This window comes from Olea europaea, chromosome 23, assembly GCF_002742605.1.
Source record: "Olea europaea var. sylvestris chromosome 23, O_europaea_v1, whole genome shotgun sequence".
In the NCBI taxonomy this organism is placed as follows: Eukaryota; Viridiplantae; Streptophyta; class Magnoliopsida; order Lamiales; family Oleaceae; genus Olea; species Olea europaea.
In genome coordinates this window covers 2,212,052-2,237,139 of record NC_036259.1, presented here as the reverse complement: position 1 = coordinate 2,237,139, position 25,088 = coordinate 2,212,052, and positions in this window count along the sequence as shown.

Sequence of the window (25,088 nt, the reverse complement as noted above, 5' to 3'; positions counted from 1 at the left end):
CACGTGCACAACAATAGAACGTGTTTCATCGTTGGGAATCTGGATTCAAGGTGGATCTGCATGAGTTTCACGGTGGAATAGAGGTGGAAGAATTTCTTGATTGGCTAGCAGCAGTAGAGGAGATCTTGGATTACAAAGAAGTGCTCGATAATAAGAGGGTACCCTTGGTGACGATCCGCTTACGGGGTCGTGCCGCTGCTTGGTGGCAACAACTAAAGCAGAACCGGATCCGTCAGGGCAAGGTGAAGATCCAGTCTTGGGAAAAAATGAAGAAACAGTTGAAGGCGGCATTTCTTCCCTTCAACTACACCAGGACCTTGTACCAGCTCTTGTAGAATTTAAGGCAAGGAAATCGTTCTATGGATGCTTATTCCACAGAATTTTACCATTTAATAGCGCATAATGATGTGGGAGAGTCAAAAGACCAGTTGGTGGCGCGCTATATTGGTGGCCTACGGTTGAATCTACAAAATGTTCTTAATATGTTTTCGCCGGTGTCTGTTTCTGAGGCTCATCAACGTGCGTTTCAAGCTGAGATACAGCAACAACGTTGTTCTGCAGTTGGCAATTCTGGTGGTCCATCTGGAGGTGGGGGTCGAACATTCACCCCAAATCCTACATCTGGTCAATCCCAATCCTCTTCATAGGGGATAGGGGCATTGATCGAAACACTCAGTCAGCGGCCCCTCAAACCGCTAACCCGGGTGGCTGGGCTCCTCCTGGTAGATGAGGGCGTGGTAGTCAGTGTTTGGATTGTGGCGACTTTGGCCATTTGAGGAGGGACTATCCATTCGAAGGACAATCACGACCAGGTTTATTCATCGGAGGAGGGACACAAAATGACATATAGGCTCATGCTCATGAGGTGAAGGAGGAAAACGAATATGAAGTTGTGCATACTGGTGACACGGGTCCTCTGTTAGTAGTACGGCGGGCATGCCTTACACCTAAGGGGTCACCTGAGGAATTGCAACGAAATAACATATTTTTGTCCACTTGTACCATTGGCGGGAAGGTGTGTAGGTGCATCATTGAGGCGGGCAGTTGTGAAAACGTGATATCTGAGGCGGCTGTGTAGAAATTAAAACTGATCACAGAACCCCACCCTGCTCCCTACAGTTTGGCATGATTGAGACGTGATAATGAAATTTGTGTTACTAGTCATCTGTTGGTAACTTTCTCCATGATAGTGTGTATCGTGATAGTGTTTGGTGTGATGTGGTGCCTATGGACGCTTGTCATTTGTTGTTGGGCCGTCCATGACAGTTTGATAGGGATGTGTGTCATGAAGGGAGTCGGAACGCATATACATTCACCTTTTCGGCTAAAAAAATTGTACTACTACCCTCCAAAGATACTCATTTTATGTCTTCGGTAGGGGACAGTAGTAACTTACTTTCCCGATCCTTGTTTGTACGTGAAATGTTGGCAGAATGTGTCGTCTTGTTATTAGTCGGAACTGAGGCGACGGGAGTGTCGACAGTTCCTATTACAAGTGAGGAGGTGGATCTTCACCCTAAAGCAGCCACCTTGATTTCTGAGTTTCCAGATGTATTCCCAGCTGACCTTCCATAGGGTCTTCTACCTTTGCCGGATATACAACATTAGATTGATTTAGTACCCAACGCATCACTGCCTAACTGCACACATTATCGAATGAGCCCGACAAGCACTTCGACCGTTTATTGGTAAGTTCGTTGTTGTTTACTTTGATGATATATTAGTCTACAGTGGGTTGGAGGAGTTTCATGATGTGCATTTAAAAGAAGTCCTTACTGTTTTGAAATGCGTATTTTATACCGATAGTGTTCTATTTTTAGGGTATGTGGTGTCAGCCGGTAGAGTAACAGTAGATTCGGCTAAAGTTGATGCAATCCGTCAATGGTCGCGGCCGCATTCAGCTTTGATGTTCGGATTTTCATGGTTTAGCGTCATTCTATCGACGATTTATTCAGCATTTTAGCACTATCATGTCTCCCATTACTGAGTGCATGAATGGGAGTAAGTTTTAGTGGACGCCCGAGGCGGAGAAAGCATTTATGGTTATTATAGAGCGACTGACTTCAGCCCCAGTACTTGCGCTGCCTGATTTCACAAAACCTTTTGCATTACATTGTGATGCCTCTAAATTGGGCATCGGAACTGTTCTCAGCCTGGAAGGAAAATCAGTGGCTTATTTCAGTCAGAAATTGGCAGGGGCTCATGGGAGATATAACACTTATGATACAGAATTTTATGCCATTGTTCAGGCTGTTCGTCATTGGCGACATTATCTATTTTAGCGAGAGTTTATCTTATACAGTGATCATGAAGCCCTCAAGCATCTGTCTAGCCAAGATTCTGTGTCTTCCCGTCACGCATCTTGGATTGCCTTCTTACAGCAGTTCAACTTTGTCATTAAACATGAGGCTGGCTCTTCTAATCGTGTGGCAGATGCACTCAGTCGTCGGCATGGGTTATTAGCACACCTACATGTGGCAGTTACTGGGTTTGAGACATTTACCTCTCTTTATGCTGATGATCCTTATTTTGGCCCCATCTTTCACCGTCTACTGTAGGGTCCTCATTCCCCCTTTCTGTTAGAGAATGGTTATGTGTTTCGGGGTGTTCAGTTGTGTATGCCAGATTGCAGCCTTTGTCTGATATTGATTGAGGAATTTCACGGCAAGGGTCATGTTGGTCGAGATCGCATTTTAGCCCTAGTCAGCACTTCATTTTTCTAGCCTACTATGCGCCGTGAGGTTGAAAAGTTTGTTTCGCGGTGCATGGTGTGTCATGTAGCAAAAGGCAAAGCCACCAACGCTGGCCTTTACCAACCCTTACCAGTGCCTTTAGCCCCGTGGACTGATATTAGTATGGATTTTATTCTGGGTTTACCGCGCACTCAGCGTGGTAATGACTCTATTTTTGTGGAGGTGGATCACTTTTCAAAAATGGTGCATTTCATCCCTTGTAAACGTACTACTGATGCTGTCAAGGTTTCGCAGCTATTTTTCAGAGAGATTTATCGTCTTCATGGATTGCCCACTTCTATTATGTTTGATAGAGACACCAGATTCATCGGTCATTTCTGGCGGAGCTTATGAAAGTCAGTGAACACATCGCACAATTTTAGTAGTGTTTTCCACCCTCAAACAGTTGGATAGACTGAGGTCGTGAATCGTTCTTTGAGAGATTTGCTGCGGTGCCTAGTTGGAGATAATCTTCGCTCCTGGGATTAACGGCTTAGCCAAGCTGAGTTTGCGTATAATTATGCTCGAAACAGGAGTACCGGCTTTAGTCCATTTCAGGTTGTGTATAGTTTTCTGCCTCGCAGCCCTGTGGACCTACTGACTCTGCCCTCTAAAACTCAGTTTTACGGGACGGCTATTGACTTCGTCCATAGTTTACAGTAGGTTCACGAAGAGACATGAGCGAATCTGCCAGAGTCCAACCGTAAGTATAAGGAGGCAACTGATCGGCATCGACGTTCTGTTAAGTTTGACGTTGGGGATTTTTTTTGGGCTGTATTGACTAAGGACCGAGTACCATCAACTGAGTATTCAAAATTATCATCCCGCACCATTGGTCCAGTGGAAATTATAGAGAAGATTAACCCTAATGCCTACCGTCTTCGACTTCCTTCTCATATACGGACTTCGGATGTGTTTAATGTGAAGTATCTTTTGCCCTACCATGGCGATAACATAGAGAATGTTGCTAACAATTCTGATTCGAGGTCGAATCCCATTGATCCCGAGGAGAATGATGAGGTTCGTGTAGAACGCTTGAATTGTCGGCGTTCGAATAATTGAGCGTAACTTTTGTATACGGTGTCCGTTTTGGGCCCACAAGTACTTTTCGAAAAGGTAGCGACCGTTTTGGATTGAACACACCGCTTCGCTGTGACGTATGAGGGATTTTGGCCGTTTGAGATCGTTTGTTGGATCAAAACCGCATTTCATATTTATTACTTCATCTTTTTTTAATAATTCTTAGCCCATTTAGGATCTTCTGACCCAATAGTTTACCTAATTCTTGTCATATTTAAACCCCAAAAAACGTGTGTTTGTTTTCTTGATTGTTGAAGAAATAAAAAAAGTTATTATTTCTTGCATCAATCCGTGAGAGCAACTATTTGTTTGAGTTTGTAGATCAGATCTACATCAAATACCGTTTCTGGTTTTCGAACATTCACTAACCATTATTGAAGAAAATCGTGTTGATTCGAAGTGTGAATCGGGATTCATTCTACTGAGGAAGTAGAACCTCATAAAGTTAAAGACAAAAGAAAAAATGAAGAGGAATCCTCAAGAACCTATACCCATAATAATAATAATAATAATAATAATAATAATAATAATAATAATAATAATAATAATATGGTTTCGATTGTAAATCCTCATTGAAGAAGGTAAATCCTGCGTACATAATTCATTTTTTTGTTTAAATGCATTGCAAAGTCAAATGTTATGGATATATTGGTGATGATGTGGATGAGTTGATTGTGACTTCATTTTGGTATTATGCGACTTAATATTTATAGATTCACAACCTTCTTTCTGATTGTGGCCTATAACTAGTGTTTCTGAATTATGTTTTGTCAATTGTGTTTGGGTGTGTGTTGATTAGTTGGTATGGGAAGGATAAATTCACATAACCCTTCATAGTGTAAGTTTTTATGACCACAGTTTTGGTTTTGTGACCTTAGTTTTATGTTTGTCACCTATTGAGTTTGGCATCATCTGCTTAGGTGTGTGAAGAGGCTTTACATCCATTTTATGTGACTGCGAAGTTTCTGATTAATAAAACGTTACACATTATGCTCAGAGTTATGATTTTTATACCATTAGGAAAAACATGATGCGCTATGAGAAGACATTCTTTTGCATCAAATTTATTGGAGGGTTTTTCTAAGTGTACAATTCACATAGGGCTGTACACTTATAGCCCTCTCACATGAAGGGGCCCCATAATCAACATGGGGTCCCATCATGTGAGGGGGCTATCATGTTTGGTGTACAAAGTGACTCTTTATTGAAACCACTCTTTGTCCTGTCCTGTCCTTGTACAATCCCTCACATGAAGGGGCCCCACGATCAACATGGGGTCCCATCATGTGAGGGGGCTATCATGTTTGGTGTACAAAGTGACTCTTTATTGAAACCACTCTTTGTCTTGTCCTGTCCTTGTACAATGACCTCAAGTTTGACTTTTTGACCATACTTTTATATTTGTGACCTACTGTTCGAGTGGTTGTTTTGCATTTGCGTGTACGATGGAGAATGAATATTCTATATTTGTGTTCGTAACATGGGTTTTATGTTGAGTTTGATGATATGTCTAACGTTCTCTTTTATGCAAGAATGGAATTACTTGACTTTCGAACACTGTTGGTTCCTACGAAATAATTACTACAAGCTCTAGATCAAAATTTTTGTAAAAAAATACATAGATGCCTAGAATGAGATATTAATTGACACATGTTTATCATATTACATGTTTTACAATGAGATTGTTGTCTAGCCGAAACTATTAGATTATGTCTCGTTAAAAGAGGTCAAGCAACCCAACACAAATGAGACATGATTCAAAATTAATGGGAGATATATTCAAATTTTATTGGCCAAATTTTGCTTAGTGATGGGACGTAGATACACATACTTTGGTGAGCTAAGAGCAGTCACAACTAAAGATGTCAGCGATGTTTTTCTTGGAGTGTCTAGTGCTCCTACGACAATGTTGTTGTGAGGCTTGGAATTTTATAACTACTTACATCATACCTATTTTCCATGTCTTACAAGAAGGTTGTGACCGCCACATGTTTGTGCTAGTAGTCGACATATAATTGAGATATTGATATTATTATATCATCACTCAAGAAGGGGTTGTCTAAGAAGGTCAATCACTATAGATTGATGGGATTGCTAATTGCTTTCCAAGAGTGGGTGTACGAGTCTATACCTAGCATCGATGGATCTGTGGCTACTAGACTTAATAGAAAATATCCTCGAATAATGAACCGGATGGTGTGCAAACACTCATTTATGGTAGTATTGAAGAAAGATGTGTTATCCAATGATGACGTAAGGATTTAATTTCATATTGGTTATTTCAATAGCTATTTCGTTAGCTGCACAAATGAAACTAGTCATTTGTGCTTACTGTTTCTATATTTTATCTCAAATAGATCAAAATAAGCACCCATTTGGCCCCCATTTTAGAGCTGATGATGCCATACACGACATGACAGTTATTCCATATGCCAATCTAAAATGGCCACACTATCATATGAAAAGCTTTAGAAATTAGGTGAGCACAAGTAGGAATAGTCCTCTAATTGATAGCAATGTCACAACTTCGATAGCATTGATTCCATATGTCCATGTGCCAAACTTAAATCGTCATGAAGAATAGGATGATGTTGACTTTGTGGATCCACCCTTGAAATGAAAAAGAACATCTACTAATTACTTTACTAATGTGTAACCTCGATCGACACATCTTGCCGACTATTCGTGTGTTCAAGTAAGTAATGTTTTTATTGTATTACAGTGAGGTCACATTCTTACAAAACGACATAAAACTAATGCTAGCTCATAGAGTAAAGGTATGTTGCCAATTGAAGAAGAAGATGATGGAACAAAATTCTGTACTTCAATGTTTGAACGAAGAGCTAGCAATAGAGTGAGGTCACATTCTTACAAAGTTCTGTACTTTGATGTTTGAACGAAGAGCTAGCATTAGTTTTTATTGTATTATAGTGAGGTCACATTCTTACAAAACGACATAAAATTAATGCTAGCTCATAGAGTAAAGGTATGTTGCCAATTGAAGAAGAAGACGATGGAACAAATTTATGTACTTCAATGTTTGAACGAAGAGCTAGCAATAGAGATTTTCCTGATGAAGTCGTGATGTCTATTATGAATGAACTATTATGCAAGTCGGATAGTAATATGAAGTCCAATGAGGTCAGCTAAAATTAAAATAAAGTGAAAGATAGCATAATCGCATCAAATCGAATATGAAATGTTTTGTCAATTTCGTGACTAGCATTATTGCAACTTTCACAGAGGAAGTTCAGATGAAGATTAGTGAGAATTGTGAAAAAATTGTAAATAACAAGTTTTTCCGTTGTCTTAGCAAATCAAGTAGCATATGTGAATTGTGGGAATTGCCGAATGCTGTTTGTGTACCAATATGGGGCACCGTCTGTAAAATGTGCAGTTTGCAATTTCGTGACATTAGTTGGGGTAAGAAAGAAATTCACTTCAAAAGTTGCAATCTTAACTAGCATTTCTAGGAGTATGATTCCTACTTTGTACCTTACATCATTTAAATTGTGTTTTAATGAATGCCACATGCTTCGACAAACACCACTGAACAAAAGTTAAGCAGCTAACTATGAAAAAGAGTGTTAGCTCTAAGAAAATCTACAATTTCAGTTCGTTGGGTTTTTGATACCCAATAATCCGGGCGATGATTTAAAATAGTTGTCGGATTATTTATCGACACCATGGACTTGGCTCGGCTCGGAGATGAACTACACTTTTGGATGGTTCGGGTTTGGGTTGGATGATTATTTGGTTAGTTGGACCATTTAGTGATTAATATGGAGTTGAATATTGACCCATTAGTTTAGGTTAATTGGTAGCCTATTTAGTGAACCCTATGCCCAATTAGAGTGACATAAACTAACCTATATATATGTATTTATCTCCCAGCTGTTTTTGGTGTGTGTGTGTTGTAGCAATGGAGAGGAGAGTAGAGAGAAGAGAGGGAGCTGAGAGAGAGGGAAGCCATGTGTGGTTGTGAGTAAGATTCAACCTTTGTGATCTCCTTCTTCCTCTCCATACCTTTTTTGATTGCTAACACCACCACCCTTTTCCTTTGTGGGGTTTGAGAGAGTTTGGACGGTCCAAAGTGAAGGCGAAAGTCTCGAGTCGAGTCGAGGTAAATCGGTGTTCGTTTGATTATTTTTCGAGCCCAAAATCAAGATTTATTGAGGGATTTCTGCTACAAATGGTATCAGAGCTTGTGTTGTTAATAAATCTGTGATTTTTGGGGCTCAAAACGGGTTGGAAGTGACCAGAAATCGGACAGAAAAATAAGCAGAAAAACTAGACAGTTTTCTAGGATTTTTTCAAATTTCTACCGAATTTATTTTGGCATTTTCTGGTGAAACCAAAAGGAGTTTGGCGAAACAGATACCACCAGTGGACTGTGCAGGCGAAGAAGAAGCCGGAAGGGTAACAGGTCGCCGACGCATGGCTGGCCGACAATGACGGATGGGAACTCCGGCGTGGAGCGTGTGGGCGCGTGAGACGGAATTTGACGATGGTGTCTTTAGACAAAATGTTGCTGGAGATGAGACGGACCCTACGTTGTCGTCGTATTTCAGTTTGGAGCAATACAGTGAAAGTTGGACGATTTTGCCCTTGGACGTTCGAGTGCCGGGTGCTATTTTCATGTTGATGTGGTTGCTGGTGACTTTAGGATAAATAGTGATAGTCCTGAAGTGGTGAATTCACGTCTCTCAATATTTACGGACCTTCAGACGTGGTCCGCTCGATATCATATATTTTGCTTTCTATTATTGTAGTTAAAATAAATGTGTAGTTTAATTATTTATTTTTCGCGTTAGAAGTCATCGTGTGGGGTGACGTTAGGTTTGGGGTAATCATTGCTTGTTGCTAAACTAAGAAATTATATGCCTTAAATTCTATGTGAATTTGACACCAATTTCTCTACACAAATAAAATTGCATGTGACCTTAGGAAAGTTTACTTGACTATTCTGTCTGAATTATGTGTCAGTACTTTGCTTGTGCTCATTATTTGGTATTGTTGGCATGTATAGATCTAAGGCAAGTGCGAAAAATAAAATATGTTTCAACTGTGTGGTAAAATTTGGGTATAGTTGAAAGAGATTATTTTAGGATGATAATAAAAGGAAAGATGATGATAGAGACGAGGCGAATGTGACTTTAGAGTCGAGTAGTGATCCTAGTGATTGAGAGACTAAACCTGGTTCTTACATTGCATCTTTCTGTTATCATTTTTGTATGTATGTGGTCACTTAATTCTGTTGCAATGTTGATTTTACACTTTCAATATGTTTGATGTGTGTAATTGTATGAATTAGAGTGACTTATTACTTTATGTAATATGTTTACATGCATAGTGGGTTAAGTTTTGTGGCGTACTCTATTTGCTCTGTGAGTGGTGTGAGAGTGTGGTAGTGAGAAGAAAGTTGGGCAGCCGTTCTCTCCTTCATCTTTGTGAGTCTATATGGTTTGTGAGATTATGTGAGGCAGCCATGTTAGGGTTACCTTTTTTATCTTTGTGAGCCTCTTTTGTGAGTCTAGTGAAGTAACTGACTCTTTCTTCGATTCTTTTCGAGAGTGCCACCTTCACTATTTTCTTTGTGAATTTTTTGAGAGCATTGGTAAGTGGATTAACCTTTGTGGAAAGGTGCTGTTTCGCCATAGTGAGTTTGAGATGCATTAGCAGTGTGTTAGATGTCTTTTGGTAAGGTGGAGTATGGATGCCTAGGGGTACATGGTGATTTGTACTGGGGGATGTGGAGTGTGACATTTGGATCACGAGTGGAGATGTGATCAAATGTGTAGAATCCTTTATCTGTGAAAGAGACCTTGTATAGGTGGAGTGCGAGAGAGGCACTTCTATCACTTTTGTAAGGTGGAGTCCCATTATCCACGTAGGTTGAGAGAATTGATGTGGTGATAAAGGATTATCCCTAGAACTAAGGATCTATTGTGACTTGCCAGTTTGACATGAGTTGAGTGATCTGTTTAGTGAGTATGGTGGGCGATAAGAGGAGATATGTGTTTTTGAGGTGGGAGTAACACGGAATGGAATAGGATAAGTGTGGTGAGATCTTTCATGGGGTCATTTATGTATTTGTTGCATATGTGCATGACCGCGTGTTGTTTAACTAGGTTTTAATTTGTGGTTCTGTATGAATGTAATTTTGAAAAGATCTCTCTGTGTGTTATCTTATATATCTTCATCGCATGATTAGTTGTTCACTGTAAATACTTGTTTCTACTTGGGTATTCTTGAACTTAGCCCCGGTGAGTACACGGAGCAAGTATCGTATGTGTTTCAGGTTGGAAACACGAGGTAAGGTCTGTGATTCCAATTTTATTAGATTACCTTGATTGTGCAAGTGCAAACTGTGCGTTTTGGTTGCTTGCAGATTATTGGGCATCAAGGTAAAGATTGTTGGATTTTTGATACCCAATAATCTAGGCGATGATTTAAAATAGTTGTCGGATTATTTATCGACACCATGGACTTGACTTGGCTTGAAGATGAACTACACTTTTGGATGGTTCGGGTTTGGGTTGGATGATTATTTGGTTAGTTGAACCATTTAGTGATTAATATGGAGTTGAATATTGACCCATTAGTTTAGGTTAATTGGTAGCCCACTTAGCGAACTCTATGCCCAATTAGAGTGACCTAAACTAACATATATATATATATATCTCCCAGCCGTTTTTGGTGTGTGTATATTGTAGCAATAGAGAGGAGAGTTGAGAGAAGAGAGGCAGCCGAGAGAAAGGGAAGCCATGTGAGGTTGTGAGTAAGATTCAACCTTTGTGATATCTCCTTCTTCCTTTCCATATCTTTGTGGATTGCTAACACCACCACCCTTCTCTTTTGTGGGGTTTGAGAGAGTTTGGACAGTCTAAAGTAAAGGCGAAAGTTTTGAGTCGAGCCGAGGTAAACCAGTGTTCGTTTGATTGTTTTTTGAGCCCGAAATCAAGATTTATCGAGAGATTTCCACTACACAGTTCTTATCCTACATTTCTTCGGCAGTTGCAATGTCTCATTACAAGTATATGTACATAGTTATTTTCCTGTCGAAGTATTTTAATATACAAAATAACAAGGTTTCCCCAATTGAATGTATGAGAGGAAACTTGAGCGTTGTTGCAAAAAATAATTAATAAAGAGCACATGATTCAAATGAACAATTTATAGTTTATGTTTTATTTATTTTAATGTCAACTTCATGTTAATATGATAATTTTAATTGAATATCCTTTTCAACTCAAATATATATATATATAAAGCATAAATTCGACATTATATTATCCTATACATAAAAAACTCGCAAACCACGTAGCCTCGTTAAAATTTCTATAGCATGCTATTATAAATTTAAAGTTGGTCAGATATTTGCATGTACGTTCTGATCAAATAAATTAGGAATATTTAGGCCCATCTCGGTCACATAAATTAGCAAATTGAAAAATACTTAATTCCTATTTTCAAAATACTTAATTCCAAAGAAAAAAGAAACAGAATGCCTGTTGTAGTGTCACATCCTGTCTAGTCCCGAACTATAGGAGAATGACATTTTAAAACAGAAGAGAATGGCAACTTTCTGAATTTGCTTCTGGATGCTGTTAAAGCAAAGCAAGCTCAGGGCAGATTTTTAGAGGAACCTTTGGCTACATATTCCTGGAATTATGGAACAGTTTTATAACGAGATTGAGTCGTTCACGTGCTTATTGATCTAAATAACTAACGCTTTTAGCCTTTAACTTTGTATTTTATTGTTTCTTTATAACACAAATTTGTATAAATAACTTTTGGCTGCCAATTAAAGGAATCGGCACTGAAATGTATCTCGTCATCCTATGAAACGTGACAATTTAGTTTCACTTATAACAGTTCACAATCATATAGGCCAACATCAAATAAAGATTGTCGTTAAACACGAGCCATATTTTATGTCACATTTTAAAAAGGTAACTCTTATTCGAATATTTTTTCAATGCATGCAGATGCTACATTAACCCAAGACGTTGGTCTCTAAGTAGAAAAGTAAATGCTTGAGCTTGAGAAACTTTTTTCTTATTCCGTTACCAATTGCTTCTAGCGGCAATAGTCAAACCTCTCTCCTTTTTCTTGCCAATCCAACAATCAATTTTTTCTTTAACGAGAATTCAATGAAGTAGCGCCTTCCTTGAGTTGACATCACTGGGACATCTACCGCAAGGATCTGCTTCAGCAAGTCTTCTCCCCAAGAAAATCTAATAATACACAAAATCATTAATAAACCAAAAATTATAATAAAAAACAGTATAGTGATGCTAATATACAAACTTTTGTACTATGTGACCACATAATGCTTTTTTTCCATTCAATTTTCCATGGTTCCATTGCACTACGTTATTGTAAGTTCTAAATTGCACCTTCTGCATTTCACAACTTGTGATCTTTCACAAACTGACTTTTTTCTTTTCGTGATAACACGTCTAGAACTTTTCTTTTGATTCGAAGCTTGGACAATTCTACTAGTCAATTCGTCCAGTACTGCCCATTCTGTTAATTGCCAACAAAAAAGATGGTGGCATGGTAATCATACACATCCAACTTCAATTTTGCTATTACCTCTACGCGCAAAACATGGCAGTTGACGGACTTGAAACATTCAGCAAGTACATTTATGTTGATTGATATTAATCAAGTATAACTTCAAACAATATGTGATTTGTAGGCGATACCTACGCAACAGTAGCTGATACATTAGTCAGAAATCAATAGTTGAAGAATGAAAAAATGACACATTGAATAGAAAAATGTTGACTAACATAATGTGTAATTAAGCTGTGATTTTACCCTTAGAGTTTTCAAATCATGGTTCATTTTCCTCAATAGTTTTACATGCTCGCAAGTTTTGTGAATGTAAAACCCCGACATCTTATAAAGTATGATAATACGTATTATATGACAACTTAAGAAGCTTGCCGGATCTGTTTACATATTTTAGAAAGTTCAAGGATCTAAGCACAAATTAAAAGAACTATCCTGTTGGTGGAGAATATATTATTTGAGTGTAAATTATAATATACGATAATCATTATTTGTGAAAAGTCGAGTTTTGGGCAATTTTGCAAGTTCTTGAAGGTTTAAGGGCTAAAGTGTAAATTATGGGAAAGTTTAGAATTATGATTTTAATTCTTCATAATGCTGCAGTGATGTCTCATAATGAGAATAATAGTTTTTATGAGCATAAACTCGAGGTTGCCCCTAAATGAAGAAGTACATAGTTGAGGGACTAGGTTGTAAATATTTAAGAATATATTTTTAGACAAAAATGTGTCGAGTCAAAATTATTTAGTGATGAGAAGCATTACCAAATGGTAAGGATTATGATATGGACAATTTTTTATAGTTTTGAGATGATAAAAGGCTAAGTTGACATTTTTTTTTTTTATGTTAATATGTTTATTAAATTGAGTTAAATAATCACGAAGAAGTGAGAATTACTCCATCAATATCAGACATATTTTGATATTCGTTCAAATGGTGAACTGTGGACTTTGAAATAATTAATTTGGATAAGCCAAAGTCAAGTTATAGCTCACTAAAGAAAACTATGGTTAATGAAATATTAGAGAACTTATTACCTAGTATATTTTCAGCCAGTAGGATTAAATTTGAGAAGTTTGACTAAATTAAGAATTTGGATATCATTATGTTGACAGATTATCACATTTGTTATCTTTAAGGATTAAAATAAGTGGAAATTACAATGAGACAGATTATTAAAGATTGTAAGATTTCCTTATTCATAAATCAGATAATGATCTAGGGTTTAATATTATAAAATTAATTAATTTACCTAAACGTCATCCCAATTCACTCCAAACATCCATTTTCATTTTCTTCTTCCCTCTTTCTCTATCCTCATCATGCTCTCTCTACTATATCTATCTACCATCTTCTCTTTTTCTTTCTTTACTGGAGCGTCACCTCTCTAATTAGATTGCCGTTGTTTCGATGATAGAGGCGCTATGTCTTTGTACCATTTTTCTTTTCTTTCTTTGTAGGAGTGGCACCTCTATGAAGCTCAGATTGAAATCAAAGTCGTGACGCTTAGTTCACATTGATATGAGTCGTGATGCGCAGTGCCGAACTGAACGACGATGGGCTTGTCGTCGTTGCTACAGCAGTTTTGTGGTATTTTTGTGACGGTTTTGTGTTGGTGCTATCGGTATTTCTTGGTGGTTTTATGGTGGTGTTGATGGGTGTTTTGTGGTGGTCTTTCTATCTTCACTGGAGCGATGCCTATGCAAGCTCTGGTGCGACCACTGTTCCGGCAATAGTGGAGCTATGTCTCTCCACCATCTTATTTTTCTTTATTCATTGGAGCAACATAAGTTTGTGGTGGTTCTTTGAGGTGATTTTTTAGATGGTTTTGTGATGGTTTTTAAGTTGATTTTGTGGAGGTGGTGGCAATGCTAGTTTCGAGATCTGTTCTTCATCTACTAGCTGTTTCTCGACGCAATCTCTTGTCGGCGTTGCTTGTGATCTGTGACTGCAGTAGTGTTTGTGCGTGGTACCGTGGTGGTGGTTTTTGTTAGGTTTGTTGGTTTTTTATGTTTTGGTGTTGGGGTGGTTTTAGTTGGAGTTAGCGGTGGCAGTATCGTAGGTGTTGTTGGTGATGGTGGTGGTAGCGGTGGCGGAGGCAATGGCGGAGGCGGGTGAGATGAAGAGTGTTTGTGACCAACTATTTAGGTATTTGTGACTAATTATTTGGTTGATTCGTGACCAAATATTGGTAATGAATCGAGATCGGGGTGCAGTGTTTGGTGTATGTGACCAAATATTTGATTATTTATGGCCTAAAAATTCGATAATTTGTGATCAATTAATTTGAAAATATGTGACCAACGAATAAACTATGATTAGTAATTTTTTTAATTTGTGACCGTGAAATAATTTATGAACAATTAATTTCATAATATATGATCAATAAATAAGTTGTGACCTATAAGTACATATTTGTGATCATGATAATTGTGACATTAATATATTTAATTAATAAAATAGTTTTAATTATTTATTTTTCACCCGAGTTTTGAATTTTGAAACCCAAAATCTGAAAATTGAATTGGCTCATAGTTAATACCTAAGTTGTGAAATTTTCCCTTAAAATAATTGGATTAGTATTAGAATATGACCAACTGTTGATGAGAAGCACTTTCTAGAATTCAAAATTTCCTATTGATAAAATAATGAGATTTTAGCACCCACTTTCGTGCATGGATTAGTTTTATCTCTCACTCGGACTCTTGGGTAGAATTCATTCATAAACAACCCAAACTCTAAGCCTATCATAGTATGGTATACATACTAAGAGTTTTCCCAGCACTAGTAACGACTAGGGCTAGGCAAAATCTAATCCAAACATTTCAACTTGATCAATTCAAATCACGCTAATCAATTTGCGTTGGTTTTTTAAGTTCAATTGGGTTGGATTGGATTGAAAATTAAAATTTGAGGTTGGGTTGGGTTAGGTCTCAGGTTATGATTTAAAACCCAATCCAACCCAACCCAACCCATTCGGATGAATTAAAAAAAAAAGTAATATCTAAAATGAAAAAAAAATCATAAATAAACACAATAGTAAAGATATGAGGACTTATAATTTATAAATATCCATTTTATTTATATACATTGATTCACATGAACACTTTGTGCAAATGAAATATTATTCGACAATAAAGTAAAAATTAAGAACATGATGATGAAATGAATTAATCCCAAAAAATTGAACAAAAAAAAAATACTTCATAAGTTTTAAACTTATTTATACATTATTTTTCAAGAAAAATTCCGTATGTAGGTATTAAAAAAATAGAGATTTTCAAATAATTTTAAACTTTAAAAAATTATCAAAATTCAACAAAAAAAATAATCGGATCCAACTTTAATTGGGCCAAAACCCAAATTGACTAACCCAACCCAAACTTGATCGATTTGGATTGAATTGGGTTTAGACCATTACTTGGGTTGAATTGATTTTATTTTGTGGAAATTTCATCCTTACATACTTTTCAAGATCAAAATTCTAAAATCATAGGGAATGTTTCACTGTTCAAAAATCAGATATTTTAATTATTATATATTATAATACAAATTTTATACAATCCTAATTTATTTTCATTTTCCTCTCTCTCTCTCCACCGGCTCGCCCCTCTCTCTTCCTCTCTCGTTTCATCATTTCAGATTCGACAATCGACGATGAAGCTGCTCCGGTCGGTCGTCACCGCAAGCACTTGTCATCGTCGGACAAACGGTCGGTAGCTCAACTAGTGTGCTGCTCGCTCCTCTCTCCTCTCTCCTCTCATCAATTCAGATTCGACAACCGGTGATGGAGCTGCGCGGTAGTCACCACAAGCGCCCATCATCGTCGGTGGCTCAACTGGTTGCAATAGATCTACCGGTTCAACTGAGGTCCACTGCAACTGTGTGGAGAGGTGAGGCGACGACGTCGTTGTTGGAGTGGTGATTTGGGCATTTTTTGTTGAATGTGGTGATTGTAGTGTAATTTGAGATAGTGGTTGTGATTTTTGGTATAGAAGGCAGTGCTGTTGACTGTGATGTTGATGGTGGTGGCGTTGGGGTTTTTGGTGACGTTTGGGGTTGATGGTGATAGTGGTTACTGCAATTGTAAACTGGCGACGATTTTGTATTATTTTGCAATGGTTTTTTATGGTGGTGGTGGTGGTCGTGGCGATTTGGTTGATTTTGTGACAAATAATTAGTCTCGTAACCTAAAATTGTGATCGTGACTCCTAATTGTAACACACAATTTGGGAGTCACAGTTGGTCGTGACAGTGGTTGTGGTGGTCATGGCGGTAGTTGTGACGGTTTGGTTGATTTGTGACTCACAATTAGATACGTAACCTGAAAATTGTGACTGTGAATCATAAGTATTTGTAGTGGTCACAAATTATTTGGTTGTCTGTGACCATTAAATTGGTTAATCTGTTGCCAATAAATAATATGTGACCAATGAAAAAAATAAATTATGATCGAAAAATAATGTGTGACATCAAAATTGTTAATCTGTGATCGATAATTTGATAATTTGTGACCGTATAATAAGCTGTGACTTGTATTATTTGTGACCAATAGATAAATCATGACATATAAATTTTTCAATTTGTAATTGATGAACAAACTGTGACCTATAAAATTTTTGAATTGTGACTGTAAAATAATTCGTGACATAAAATTTCTAATTTGTGATAAAAAAAATAGTAAGTGAAAAATTAAATCGTTAATTTGTGACCAAATTATATAAATCCATGACTTAAAATATATTCAATTACTAAAATATATAAATAAATAATTAAATTATAAATAATTTTTAATAAAAATCTGATTTTTGAAATTTGAAACTTATTTTCTTGTTTTTGAAATATGTCATAATTAGTTTCTTACTTGTGAAATTTTTCCTTTGATTTTTAGGTCAAATTGACCATGTTGGGTTTGAGTTTGAATTGGGAAAAAAAATCGACCAACTCTACCCATGCCCATCCCTAACTCACGACATGTGTATTCTAAATTTATGGATCCCTATTTCCAAAATTCTGTCTCAGCTTTCAAAATTCATCAGAAATAAGATAAACTCGTTTTTGAATCAACTGAAAAAATATGAAGCTCACGTTTCCCCACGCAGATCCATAACAAAAAAATATTACAGAAAGCTTTGACCTTTAGATATTTATAAGGATTTTAAAGCAGCTACGATTTCTTGTTCATCATTGACCAGTCCAAGATTTTAGTGACCAGCCGTCCATTATTATTTTAAAGAGATCAAGATTTTTGGGCTGCACCATTGGATTGATTCCAAATTCAAATTCACGATCCATTATTTAACAACAAAGGAGAGGTGATTAGTGCTATTAATGATTTATCTAAATCTTTCAAAATATGTTTTAATATGTGAATTTAGTTATTTTTTTTAGTTTAGGATTCCATTTGGAGAATTTATGAAATAGTATAAGTTGTACCTTTAGACATCAATTTAGCATTCACATTATTTAGCAGCTCTTGCTTGAACTATAATTTTTCATAGGTAATAATTCTCAGTTTATGTTGATAAGAGAGTTTTTGTAAGATTTCATGTTCGGATTAAATATAGAATAACAAGCATCTTGTTAGAGTAGGATCCAAATTCCTATTGGGATTAGGATTCGGTTGGTAAATTGGTAAAAGGATTTTGGAAAATTGAAGACTTGATTTTGGAATTTTGGTGGAGAAATAGACGTCACATTTTCGCTAGTTGGCCTCTAACTTTGGTGCTCAAGCATCAACGGTGAAAACGGAGCAGAGTGTTGGCTCTTGCCTATCGCCAGCGTTTTGCTCGAGCAGCAATGTTATCAGGGTGAGAATTCTTTTTTGATTTTGACTAATTTTGTGAGTTATATTTCATTCAAAATACTTGCAATGAGTTCCTATATATACTTCACAAGATATACTCTTAATAGGTTCAACTAATAATAAGATCGTTATTGGTATATTGAAATTTTCCTCTTCTTCCACATAAATCTCGTGTTCTTATATGATTCATTATTTTTCATATTGCTCTTATTTTCTCGTCATTATTAGTTGGCTTGGTTCTCCACACGTCATAAAATTTAATTCGTTATACTCATCCCCTTATTTACAACTTCAGGCAAAAATTAGCATATTTGATGGTGGTGAATGGATTGACATGCCATTGGACTACGCAAGAGTGGAACCAAGAATACTATTCAATGCGGGCACAATTTAATAAATCCCAAATTTTGAAGTTTTGGCCATGGATTTCGTGATGATAAAAATATAAACAATATTATGACAATACTGAAAATGACATAATTTATAAATTTCACTTGCTCCTTGCAAGTTTTCAAACTTTTTTATTGTTGTACAATGACTTTATTATCAATCTTAAAAAAAATATCTTTTTCTACGCAGACCATTGTGCTATCATTCATCCAATAATCATCCATCTGAATGTGTAATCTGTCCTTTACAATGCTCGTTGCAGAAAATATTGTGGTAGCAATTATACTATCATTCATGATCTTGAGGTGGACAATGACCCTTTAGCATATATGCTCTTTGTACTTGATCTTGGATATTAGCAAAGTAATCCAAAATTGGTATCCTTAGTCTAGGATCAATGGAGAGTTGTGTATCATCAAAATCCACTTTGTTCGATATGTCCCCACCAACATTTTCTACAATCATGTCTTTTGAAAGAATCTCTTCATTTGATATCTAAAGAAAATGATAAATCATAGTGAGCTTAGCAAAAAAATAAAATTTTACAGAACCAGTTGTATACATTGAATTTCAGTATGATTTTAATTGGAAATGACCATTTATGAGTTATATATAGTATATAATTAAAACCATGTTGATTGGAGTCCTGTAAAAATTACTATAGTGTTTACGGTAAATTGCGTGTGGCCAAAATCAAGATTGGTGTCCATTTTTTAAAAATATTTTCGTGTATTAAATGTCATCTTCAAGACCCCAATATTTGATATGTTGTACGTCGATGCGTTTCAGACACTCTATTAACTTTTCATAATTTTCGATGATGTTTGCTTTGTCAAATAATTTTGATATCGCATTGTGCAATAGGAAAAAACTGCACTATGTGGCTGAATTTTTCTCATACTCTTTCCAAAATATTTAACTCTAACATTATTTATCAATTATTTTGAACCTTTAAGAAGAAGAATATTAGAAAATATATCGTTCCATATAGGGAAGCAATATGAGTTCTCCAAAACTAAGAAGTGATCAATGAAGCTCACGCAGTCTAAAGAAGTAGAGGTTTTGACAAGTTTTATTCTACATCTAGTGGATAAGGATAAATGATGGGCTAAATGCTTTGTACGTAAGCTAAGGACGAATTTATTGAAAGCAATTCTAGTGCTTTGGATATTATGCAGCGTGAAGTTTTAGAAAGGATGCTGATCATAGTGTAAGAGAAGACCCTTAGCATTAACTGGTTACCTAAGGGCTTAGGCCATTAGGATAGAAGATTTTGGCGACTTTTAGAGATGAGGAATTTCGACTGTATTGTGTGCATATTTTAGAAATTTTAGAAACCTACGTGCAAATTAGGAGAACTATCGGAGAAAATATCAATTGAGCGTAAATTATAATATACAAGAATAATTATTTGAAAAATTTCGAGTTTTGGGTAATTTGGTGAATTTTAGAAAGTTTAAGGACTAAAGTATAAGTTATGAAAAAATTTTAGAATTATGATTTTAATTTTTTCATAATGCTGCAGTGATGTGATGTCCCGAACGAGAATAATAGGTTTTATGAGTTAAACTCGAGATTGCACCCTAACACAAAAAGTGCAAAGTTTAGGGACTAAGTTGCAAATCCTAAAAAATATATTTTCATATGAAAATATGTCAAGTCAAGATTATATAGAGATAAGAAGAATCACCAAATGGTAATAATTATGATATGGACACCGTTGATAGTTTTGAGATGTTAAGAGACTAAGTTGAAAATAAATTTGGACGTCAATATGTTTATTAAGTTGGGTAAATCAAGTATTGAAGGAACAAGAATTAATCGATCAACATTAGACTCATTTAGAAGCTCGTATTAAATGGTGAATTGTGGAATCAAGAAATTGTTAATTTGGATAAGCTGAATTCGAGTTTTAGTTCATTAAATAAAACTATTTTTAATTGAACTATGAACTTATTGCCTACTATATTTTGGCCTGTGGGAAATTTGAGAAGTTCGACATATTAAGAATTTGAATATCATTATGTTGACAGATTATGACATTTATTAAGGATTGGAAATAATGATTGTATAAGTATAAAAATACTTCAAGTGGTGATGAGTTTCCGATTTTAGAATTCAAAATTTCCTATTGATAACAGAATGAGATTTAGCTCATCTCTTATTTTCCTGCATGGATATTTTCTAGATTTCACTATGACTCTTGGGTAGTATTAACAAAGAACCCAAACTCTAAACTTATCTTAGTATATTATTCCCCTATTTGGTAAGGATTAAAATTAAAATTTTAACAGATTTTGATAAAAATTGATGAAATGAATGGATGAAAAGTTGTATGACCCATAAAATATGTGGTTGAAATGAATTATTGATTTTGATTTACGTTAAAATCTAAATTTTAATCGATATCAAACAGGAGGTATAAATACAAATTATTTTCCATAGCACCATTCACAACAACATCAACATTGTAAATTAAGCCTTGCTATGTGTCCAAGCCCATGTGGCCCAGAACAAACAACTTTATCCTTGTAAATTTAAGGATGGAGACTAGAGTCAGAGGGTCATAGAGGCGCATGTGGTGCCCCTGTTCCACCAAGGCCCATCTGGCCTTGGACGAATAGCAAAACCCTTTTCCGATGGATCCCTTTACCCAAAATTATGTTTCAGCTTTTTAAAGTTCAGGTTAAATAAGATAAGCCCCTATTTACATCTATTACCCAGTCTGTACTCTAGACTTATATGAAGCTTACGTCACATATCCATTGAAAAAATTATCGAAAGCTTTTTCACGTTTATATATTATGAAGTATTTTAATTTAGGAGCAATTTTTCTTCAACATCATTGATCTGTCAATGATTTTAGGATTACTTTATGTGTACACCATGATAGATTACACCCCCTCATATGGAGGGGGATTCACGAATATTTTATTAAATGTGTCCTCCATGTGAGGGATGTGTAATATTTTGTGTACATCATTGTGTACACATAGCACTTTTCATGATTTTAACGCCCTCCATCATTATTTTAAAGAGATCAAGATTGTGGGACTGTACTATTTGGATTTCAAGTTTCTACAACAATGCGGAGTGTACAAACAGCATTGTTCATAGAATATTCATAATGGGAGGTGGGTGATTTTTATGACCTTTTTTTATTATACCATGGGACCCACCCATGTGAGTATGTGGAGGAATTCTGTGAGAAAAATTTCTGTACAAATAGAGTTTGTGACTGTTGATTCCAAATTCCAAATTCAAGATTCATCATTTAACAACTTAGGCGAGGTGGTTAGTTTAGAACTCCTTTAGGGGAAATTATGAAAATTTGGGTTGTTATAGTTTGGTATTAGAGCCCAAGTTTAATTTTTATTTTTATTTTGTTATTATTATTTTTTTTTTGTAGACCCATTAGAATTTTTAACTGAATTAAGAATTAAAAAAAAAAAAAAAAAAAGGAGACGTGACCAGAATTTGAAAATCGTGAGTCTGTGGCATGGCCAGTTCTCCCTCGCCTACATTTACTCCAGTTTTGAGTTTAGACTTTAATTATGTGGACTTTCTTTGCTTTGATCTCTTCCAAGTTCTTATCCTACTGAGTTTTTATAAATAAGGAAATCATTGTGATAAAGATAGAGTCAGGTTTAATTTCTTTTGTAGACCCATGTAGACATTAACTTTAAAAAAGAAATTAAAAATAAAAGTACATATTCGTGAATAGTGAAGTCACAGTTCACTGTTCACGTGACTATTGCTATTATTAAAAAAAAAAGCATATAATAGTAAAGTACATGCTAGAAAAAATATTAAAACAATATTGATAGATTAAAATAGGGCTAGATATGGTCCGATTCGATTCGGTTCTAATAGAGATGTCAAATGGGCCGAGCCGGCTCAGCTCGTCAAAGCTCGGCTCGTGGGTTGCTCGGGCTCGTCAAATGACTAGCCCGAGCTCGAGCCGAGCGGGGGGTTGATTCCAACGAGCCGAGCCCGCTCGGCTCGTCGAGCGGCTCGTGGGCCCGGTTCGTCCAAAAAAGTGGGAAAAAAAAAAATTTTATTAATAAAAAATGAAAAAGCCGAGTCCACGAGTCGGCTCGTCCAAAAAAGTGGAAAAAATTAAAATTTTATCAATAAAAATTGAAAATTTTGCAAAAAAAAAAAATAATAAAAATAAAAATTCACGAGCTCGCGAGCCGCTCGTGGGCTTGGCTCGGCTCGACTCGGCCCACTGTCACCCCTAGATTCTAATGAAAATCGAACCCGAAATTTTCGAATATTTAATAAGTGGATCTTTGTGTCCAAATTTAATTATGGAACCGTTCGCGTTTGGTTCCATTCAATTCCCAAGTTCCGTATTATAATTAAATTTTTTAATATTTACAAAGTTACATTAATTTAATTAATGATATATTTAATCTTAACTCTTACAAAATAACGTAATCCAATCTTATGTGTTTTTTATGTCTCTCTTTGTTGAGTTCTTTATAGATTTGATTGTTAAAATCACAGGAAGATAAAGATAGAGTTCAAAATAATTAAGAAAGCCATTGTTGAGTTTCAATTGGATTTCTTTAGAACGGTAGAAACGATACAATGGTAAAGTAACATATTTGAATAAAATTTAGGTCAATTTGATTAAGTTAGCTATGAACTGAAAATTAGAAATAGGAAAATCATATATTTATATTTGAACTAAATTAACTAGTTAGCACATTTATTTAGAAAAATAAGATAATTTAACTTATTTAAAATAAATTAATTAAAAAATTATGAATATTCGGTTCTTCGATTCTTGATCTAGAATCGAACCGAAGTCGTCGGTTCTCGATTCAGGTACCTATTTGGATATTTAACTTAAGAGAAACCACTTGGTCTGGTTCGATTCGAGTTCAGTTCGATCAGTTTGGTTCAGGAATTTTGTCCAGCCTTAGATTAAAGTCTACATTCAACAGTGCAAAATATGTCCACATCTTTCAAAATATGTTTTTAATGTATGAATCTAGTTACTTTTAGTTTAGAACTCCTTTAGGGGAAATTATGAAATAGTATTAGGCGTGCCTTCGAACTTAGTTCAGCTTTCTGCTCAAATTATCATTTTTCACGGTGTAATAATTCTTAATTTATTTTAATAAGAGACTTTATGTATAAATTCATGTTTGGATTAAATATGGAACATCAATCATTTCATTGAGGATAATTCATTATGCTCATCCCTCCTCGTCCCTCTTATTTGCAATTTTAGGTGAAAATTAGCATATTGGTTGACGGTGGCTACAATTTGTATTCTTTGAATTTTAGCATGATTTTTAATTGGAAAATGACCATTCATGAATTATATATTATATATAACGCATGTTTGGTTCTATTTTTTACCATAAAGAATCAATTTTTTTACCGTTATTTTCTTAAGTCAGACGTTATTTTTGACTTCTTTTCTCATAGATGAGATCCGCTTTTTTCTCTAACGGTCAAAAAATCAATTCTCATAATCACTACCGAACAAGCCCATAATGAGAAACGTGTTGGTTGGAGTCCCTAAAATTTATTAGTGTTTACGGGAAATTGCATCACGCCAAAATCAAGATTATTGTCTATCATCTCTGAAAAATATTTTCGTACATCAAATGTCATCCTCAAGACTCCAATTTTGATGTGTTATACATATATAAGTCATGAATTTCAATGCGTAAATCGAAGGTTTAGACTCAAAACTTATATGATTTTATCAATTGTTAGAGAATTTTTTCTTCTGGTCCCTATATCATTCTGGGACTTTGGAAATACGTTCTGCATTTTGCTTGAAAGGCATGACAGGATTTGTAGATGGAATACATGGGCAAAGGATTTCGGAAAGTCAAAGTCGATATTGCAAGTGATTTCAAAGTAAAAGGATGGTCATCAAAAGTTGGAGATTTTAGGAAGGTACTCCTACGAGAATGTCATGATGGGCGGGTAGCAAGGTACATGCCGATTCCCTATTAGCTTGTGTAACTCATGTCAACTAACAGTTCAATTAGCTGTGAACAAATATAATTCAGTGAAGTGGATTTATTTATTTTTGTACCATAGGTTTGTTGATCGACGTTTGCTAGTCAAATAATTTTTACGTCTTATTGCACAATCGAGGAAAAACTGCACTAGCTGGCTGAATTTTTCTCTAACTTTTTCTGAAATCATTTTGTTCCATACTTTTCTAAGTCTAAATTGTCTAAATGTTAATTATATCATTATTTATCAATTAAGTTGCACTCTAACACTTTTCTTTATTATTCATTTTTACGGTTAACATTAAGGAACTCATGTTTCGTGATGCGTCGGGTTACTATAATTCCCGGTGTTACAGTGAATGTGCCATGTGCATTGTTCATATTCTTGTAAGATCAAGGCTGTACTTAAAGACTCTAGAAGTGCATCAATAGGGTAGTTCTATTGGTTCTTTGTGCTACGATCACCAACTTGACTATATTGGACGTCATATATCATAGAATATCTAT